Below are 8,121 nucleotides of genomic sequence, written 5' to 3'. Positions count from 1 at the left end.
TACTGGGGATCGAACTCAGGCCCTTGCACTTGCAAGGCAGGCGGTGGAACCACTGAGCCAAACCCCCGGCCTTGAGCTTATTTCAATTAAGAAAGTGTCTGGTACCATCCATGTTGCCTAAAATGGCAGGATTTCATTCTTTGTGCTTGAATAACTTCAAGTGTATATATGTACCACGTTATTGTTATCCATTCATCAGTTGATGGACACTGTGGTTAATTCTATATCTTGGTTATTGTGACTAATGCTGCAATAAGCATAGGAGTCAGGTATCTCTTTGATCTAATGATTTTATTTCCTTTAGCTATTGTATTAGGGTTCTTTAGAGAAACAGAACCAAGAGACTACATATTTGCATGAGAGGGGATTTATTAGTTTGGTCCACAGGACCACAGAATCTGAAAAGTTCTACAATGGGTATATGCATGCTGATAGCTAAAGAAGTCAGTAGAAGTTTAGTCCATGGAACTAGAATCCACAGAACCAGAAAAAGACCACTGCTGCAGCCCTTAGTTCAAGTCCAAAAGGACAAGGGACCCTGGAAGACTGCTGATACAAGCCTAAGTCTGAAAGGCCAAAGAATTTGGATCTGATGTCCAAGGGTGGCAGTAGTATAAAAAGCAAGGGAAGAGCAAGACAGCACAAGAGAGAAAAAACAAATTTAACTTTTCTTCCTCTTTTTCGTTCTATTTTATCCCCCAACCTATTGTTGGATGCTGCCACCCACAGTCCAGGCAGGTCTTCCCAACTCATTTCACTAATCCCATCCCATTGAGAAATGTCTATTTACATCATTTGAACATTTTTTAACTGAATTATTTGATTTTTTCCTGTTGAGTTTTTGGAGTTTCTCGTATATTGTGAGTATTAATCCCCTGTTGGATAGTTTGCAAGTAGAAGTTGTAACATACATTATTGCTTTATAACACACATATAAGTAAAGTGTATAATAAGGACATTTGCACAAAGAAAAGGAGGGAAGAAATGGAAGTAAACGTTGCAAGATTCATATATTATACGTGAACTAGTAGTGTAAGATCATTTGAAGGTAGACTGTGATCAGTAAAAGGTGCATATTACACACCAGTGGTTTCTAATCAGGGGTAATTTTTCCCTGAGAAGAAAAATTTAACAATGTATGGAGATATTTCTGATTGTGACAAGTGAGAAGCTGCTATTGGCACCTACTGGGTGGAGGTCAGAGACACAGATTAAAATCCTAGAATGCAGAGAACACACAACACACAACACACACATACACACACACTTCACAGAGATATCTGGCCCAAAATAGTGCCGAGGTTGAGAGACCCTGCAATAAACTCTAAAAATGAATCTCAATTAAAACCCTAGTAGATTGTTTTTTAAAAATATTCTGGCAGTTTCTTCAAAACCATATCTACCATATGATTCTGCCAATCTGCTCTTAAGCATTTCTGAAAGGAAAGAGATACATATATCTCTTTTATATATACATATAAAGACATATACAAATATTCTAAACTTTTATACAAACTAAAAATAGGCTGCTAACCAAAATCTCAGTTCAACAGTAAAAACACAGAATAAAAGTTCAAGTACTAAAAACATATTCCAGCTTTCCCGCTTTGCTTCATAGCTTGGGTGTCCCTAGTTCTAGTGGTCTCACTGGAAGAAGGGTAGTAAGGGATCTGGAGGAACCAGGAGCAGGGGTAAGGGGCTGCCAACTGGTCTCACTGCCACCCATGTTACCTGTTGTCATTTACGTCTCCTGGACCTGATGCCAGACCCCTACTACACCCAGGCATCCACATACATGCAGAAAATGTTGTTTATGTACAATCTGAGATGCGCCGCTGAGGGAAACTGTCTGGCCAGTTCAGCATACAGAGCAGATGTCAGAGATTATGATTACAGGGTACTATTAAGAGTTCCCCAAAGAGTGCAAAACCAAGGAACATGTGATTTCTTATCAAGCCATCCAAGATATTCCTGGGAATGCACAGTTGTCACCAACATTACCACAACACACATGAATGAATTCAGTCACTATGACCTGCTGGATGCCAACACACAGAGCAGAGTGGCTGAAGGTCACAAAGCAAGTTTCTGTCTTGAGGACACATCTTGTGACTATGGCTATTATAGGCGATTTGTATGTACTGCACACACACAGGGTTTGAGCCTAGGCTGTTATGATACCTATGCAGCAGACATAGATAGCCAGTGGCTTGATATTACAGATGTACAACCTGGAAACTACATTCTCAAGGTCAGTTTCAACCCAAACTATCTGGTGCCTGAGTCAGACTACAGCAACAATGTGCGCTGCAATATTCAGTACACAGGATATCATGCTTATGCCTCAGACTGCACGTCCTCATCATATGAGAAAGCAAGCCCAGCTTCCATTGAATAAATCAGTGCCTGGTGTTCAGAAGTGAGAAATAAAATAGATTAGCTGTAGTAGGATTAACATATTTTGAAAAAGAGGACAGAAAACAAGAAAAGAGTTTTTTGTTTAGACTATTTTACAACAAAGCACATAACTGGATTTTGAACAATTAAATCAGCATCATTTGGGAAGTTTTTAGTATTTATTCACATTACTTTGTGAATTAACAGAATTTCAATTCTGTACTTCCATACTTGGCCTTTTCAAAGAAATCCCAAACTCATATACTTGTTTTGAAATTATAGTATAAAAAAGAAAATAGTTTTTTAATGAATGAGCCAAAATTACTTTGAACTGATTACCTTCTAATGTGTTGAGAGTTTTGTGAAACATAATAATAATGGGATTATGTGTCTTAGGATAAATTAATTTATAAATGATGTTCCCACTGTTTAAATAGAAATGGACACATTTGGTGCTGTGGAAAGATCAAGTATTATTTGGTGTCGAGAAATGTTATTTAGCAAAGAAATGGCAATATATGTGTTCAGATAGTTATATCCCTATATAAAAATTATGTTTACATTTTCTAAATTAGTAGATACTTTCTTTCTGTCAAATGCAGAATTTTATTTTCACTTGACATAACTTTTGTTTGGAAGGAATTAGGTAATTAAGCTATCCATTTCCTGTCTGACATTTGTTGATACTCCTCTGTACTCTTATCTTTTCTATGAGCAGAGACATTTCAAGTGACACTCTTAAAATCACCATTCTGGAAACCAGTATACATAGGACAACTTTGTAACTGGGAAGTGTTTCCGGGATGTGATACATCCAGAAATAATATTCACTTAAGCATACTGAAGTGTTAGCCAAAATTAAAATTTCCTTGAAGACATAAAAATCATACAAAAAAATCCCACACCAAAACCACACTGTATCTCAAATACTTAAAAGACAATGAAAAACATGTTAAGGTCTTCAACTCTCCCATATTTTTTAACAGTTCAGCTATTAAAAAGAAGGATGCTAGGAATTTTTAATTATCCACAATAGATGACAGTAGTATGTGTAGAGTACAGGAATATCATTCCAGGATATTCAGGAACTGGTCATACATGTTTTTTTTTTTTTTGTGTGTGTGTGTGTGTGTGTGTGTCTGATGTTTAGTCCAAATTAGCAAGGTACATACTAGCGAATATTGCATATATGAGGGGTTGATGAATAAGAGAAAAAAGTACTTTTTGTAAAACCAAGGACTGTACTCCAGACTGAGACAGCTCTGATTTTGTTTTAAACTATGAAACTATGTGCAACAATAGAATTTGGAAAATCTTTTTCTTAAATTCAAAGATGCAGAAAGAAATCAAATTAGATTCTTAATTTAGTGGTGCTTAGGCAGAAGTTTTCCTACATTTAATTATTATTATAATCTCAAGCAAGGTATTTGCAGTACCAGAACACAGTGGGTAAAATTTTAAAAGTGAGTTGACATCCTGTCTTATATGTCAGAGATTTGTAAAGTCAAGACCAATTACTACTAATAATTTTGTACTTAGTGGGTACACGGCATGATAAAAGAACAGGAGATGGTCAAGAGATAATCATCAAAGGATGGATGGAATGGTACACATGGTCATTATCTGCCTACACACACTTACCAATATAGATTGAACTTTCATTGAGCTAGTATCTGAGCTATGTGGTACCTTCTCTGCCTTAAATTGCTTTTTAAAGATTGCAGAATGCCCATAAAATTGTATCCTTTTCTAATAGAGACATTTTAATATACTTCTTAAAAATATTGTCAGCATTAATAATGAGCCAGACTGGCATCTATCTATAGATTTAGTATCTATTGTCTCATAAAAATGTTTACTCCTGCCTCAAAAACTAGCCAGTATCAAGGCCTTTGGATACATAAAAGAAAATGCATCTTTAGAAATCTCAATAAGGTCTTTTATCTGTCTATCCATTTATCATCATTTGAAAATCTAATATAATCCAGGCACTCACATGCTAGGCATTGGGACACAGAACATTGTCTCCAACCTCAGTAATTATAAAAAATGTCACTATTACTCATAGGTTCATCATATTTTAACAACTAAAAGTACCTGTCCATATTTATAAAAATAAAAGCTAGTAATTGTATGCACACATGTATTTCTAATAAAAAATTCAAATTCCTGAAATATCTGTTTATTAAATATAACATTTACTATTTGGATGATTTTGCAAAAAATTTTTTTCAATTAGGAAGCTAAACATTCTTGTTTACTCCTTTTGTGAACATTCCTTCCCTCACCATCTCCTTTAACACTTATAAAAACTCATAAGTATTGATTTAACACTCAATAGTTTTGAAACTTAAGAGGTCTTTTCTCTGAATAAATGTCAAAACTCACAGATAATGAAGTTTATCAATGAATAAAATAAAGAACACAATTCAGTCTTACCAAACTAAGAGGATGTAGAAACAATACAAAGAACTTTGAGTACTGAGAAGAGACTAACTTTTTACATGATAAGGGCTAAAAATGAGTAGAAAATAATTTAATAAGCTCACTATCTGTCACATTAGTGGTTTGATAATTACTCAGACCGCACTCTGGCTTAAAGATATTTTGGCCTTCGAGGCTAGGACTCAGTCTCTCAACAGTACCATAACATATGTGAATATACAACTTGCCTATTTCCAGAAATCTTAATTTTTTATATGGTAATTTTATTTACAATTTAATCTAATGATTCACTAGGAATTATTTGTAGTAACAATTTTTGCTCTTTGAAATCTCACAAATAGTTACATTTATAAATATTCTAAATGCTGAAACTTTAGAGAAAACACAGGTAGTACTAAAATTTTCCTGCTACTAAGAGATAAATTTTAGAAGACTGAAATCCTGAGGGCCAGGGATTTGGCTCAGTGGTTCCGCTGCCTACCTGACAAGCACAAGGGCCCAAGTTCAATCCCTGGTACTAAAAAAATAAAGACAGAAATCCTGGTCTTAAGATATTTTGTTTTTAAAAAATTTGCTTTTAAACTAACAGTACGTTAAAGGATTAAAAGTAGCTTTTTTCTGTATTTTTGATTTTTTATTTATATTCACAGTCAATATATTTAATCAACAAATTAAGTTTCATTCCCAGGTACCCAAAGTTTGGGGGCACTTTTGAATGCAAAGCATTATATTTATCCTTCGAGCTAAAATGGTGCTGTATTATTTCAACTTGAATGTAAAATGCATTAAATGTTACCTCGTGGGAGACAAGCATATAATTAATATTATATATAACGGCTTGCTAAAAACTAAGCAACACATCATTTGGTAGTATAATGTTTTTAAGGCAATTTTACTTTCTCCCAAATGTTTCTGTAATCCTATTTGCAAAACATTTGTAACTTTTTTGAAGAGCTTTTATTTTAAACACCCAGGCACTGGCTTTATACTTGTCTGCATTTTCCTATTCATTCATTATTTTAATATTCCATATTCTTTTATTATATGACTATACTATAACTGCAAGATTATATAAAACTACCATGAATAAATGATTTCAAATGTCAAAAAAAACATACTCCATGCAAACAACCAAAATTGAGTAGGAGTAGCTATTCTTAGATCAAACAAAATAGAAATAAAGACAAAAACTGTAAATAGATGCAAAGAAAGGCACTATAAAATGATCAAAGCATTAATTAATAATAAGATATTAAAACTATAAAGATGCTTCTAATGTTTCTAATATTGGAGCAGCTATTTTATAAAACAAACATTATTAGACCCAAAGGGAAAGATAGGTTCAAATATAATGATAATGGAAGACTTTAATACTCTGCTTTCATCCATGGACAGATCAGCTAGATAAAAATTAACAAAGAAACACCAGAGTTAAAATATACCATATATCAAATGGACTTGACAAACATTTACAGAACATTTCATTCAATAACTGCAGAACATACACTTTTTTCTTCAGCACAGGAAATATTCTCTAGGGTAGACTATATTAGGCCACAAAACAATTCTCAATAATTAAAAACAAATTGGAAGCCACCGGGCATGGTGGTGCATGCCTGTAATCCCAACACTCAGGAGGCTGAGGCAGGAGGATCCCTGTGAGTTTGAGACCAGCCTGGGCTACACAGTGAGCTCCAGTTCAGACTCAACTACATAGTGAGACCCTGTCTCAAAAATCCCACCCCCCCAAAAAAAAACAAATTGGACATCATATCCCTTATCTTCTATAACTATAACAGAATAAAACTAGAAATCAACAACAAGAAAATATAAAAATTCATGGAGGCTTACCAACATGCTACTGAATGAAGAATGAGTCACTGATGAAATCAAAATTGAAATTTAAAAATTTCTTCAAACAAATGAAAATAAAACATACCAAAATGTTTAGAATACAGGAAAAGAAGTACTAAGAGGGAAGTTGCACCTACATTAAAAATGTATTTCGAGGCCGGGTGTGGTGGTGTGCACCTGTAATCCCAGCCCTTGGGAGGCTGAGGCAGGAGGATTGCTGTGAGTTTGAGACCAGCCTGGGCTACACAGTGAGTTCCAGGTCAGTCTCAATACATAGTGAGACCCTGCTTCAAAAAAACAAAAACAAAAACAAAACAAACAAAAAATGTATTTCAAAACAACTTGAGTGGAGGGGCTTGAAGGGGGAAATGGAATAGAATAAAATGAAATTTATTTTTAAAAAACTTGGGCCGGGGATTTAGCTCAGTTGTTCTGCCGCCTGCGTCGCAGGCACAAAGACCTGAGTGTGATCCCCAGTACCAAAAACAAAAACAAACAAACAAACAAAAACTTGACTATGCATCTCAAGAATTTAGACAATCAAAGCAAATCACATATGAAATAAGTGGAAAGAAATAACGAAAATCAGTGCAGAAAAGTGAGCTAAATAATTTTTTAAACTAAAGAAAGGACCAATGAAACAAACAGGTTTTAAAAGAATCATACCAGAGTGATATATGCACACCCATGTTTATAGTGGCACAGTTTGTAATACCTAAAACTTGGAAACAGACCATTTGCCCATCGGTTGGAGACTGGATAAAGAAGATGTGGTTTTTCTATAAAATGGAATACTACTTGCCATAAAGAATGAGAAATTAGAGTCATTCATAGGAAAATAGATACATATTGAGGATATACTCTTAAGTGAAATAAATAAGTCATACATGTGTAAATACTGAATAGTTTCTCTGGCGTGAATAAACTATAATAGTACATAAGATCCTAATGAGATAACCAACATTGAGAAATGGGAAGAAGAGGGCTAAAGGTGTAGGGAAAGTGGGAAGGGTAGGGGAAAGGTAATAAGGGAAAAGAAAAAAATGTGAGAAAATGAAAAGATGGAAATAAAGTGTTTGCAAATGGGGGGGGAGAAGGGAGGGCGGGGACAAGGGGAAAAAATGAGAACCAAAACCTGTCATGTAATGATACAAGAGCTCAATAATGAATGTAACTGTACTGTATACCTTAAATGCACCAATAAACTCAATAAAAAAAGAAACAAAGAGGTGGTTTTTTGAAAATATAAACAAAATCAACATTTAGCTAGAGCAAAAAACAAAAAAAGAGAGATGACCCAAATAAATAAAATTTTAAAATGAAAAGGGAGACAGTATAGCTGATACAACAGAAATACAGAAGCTCTAGAGTCTGTTACAAATAAGCATATGCCAAAAAATTAAAAACTCAGAAGAAATAGATACA

At 34.4% G+C, this 8,121-nt stretch overlaps 1 protein-coding gene and 1 pseudogene across 3 annotated transcripts in view; one reads left to right on the top strand and one right to left on the bottom strand.

The window, feature by feature from the left end:
- LOC104862956 overlaps nucleotides 1-2,398 on the top strand; it is a 6,087-nt pseudogene extending 3,689 nt beyond the window's left edge.
- Nucleotides 1-8,121, bottom strand: part of Brcc3 (BRCA1/BRCA2-containing complex subunit 3) — a 68,808-nt gene that overhangs the window by 13,652 nt on the left and 47,035 nt on the right. The window lies entirely within an intron of this gene.

This window comes from Fukomys damarensis, unplaced genomic scaffold (assembly GCF_012274545.1).
Source record: "Fukomys damarensis isolate Sample0158 unplaced genomic scaffold, DMR_v1.0_HiC HiC_scaffold_39, whole genome shotgun sequence".
In the NCBI taxonomy this organism is placed as follows: Eukaryota; Metazoa; Chordata; class Mammalia; order Rodentia; family Bathyergidae; genus Fukomys; species Fukomys damarensis.
The sequence above is the reverse complement of the archived record's forward strand: the minus strand, read 5'-3'. Positions and strand labels throughout refer to the sequence as shown.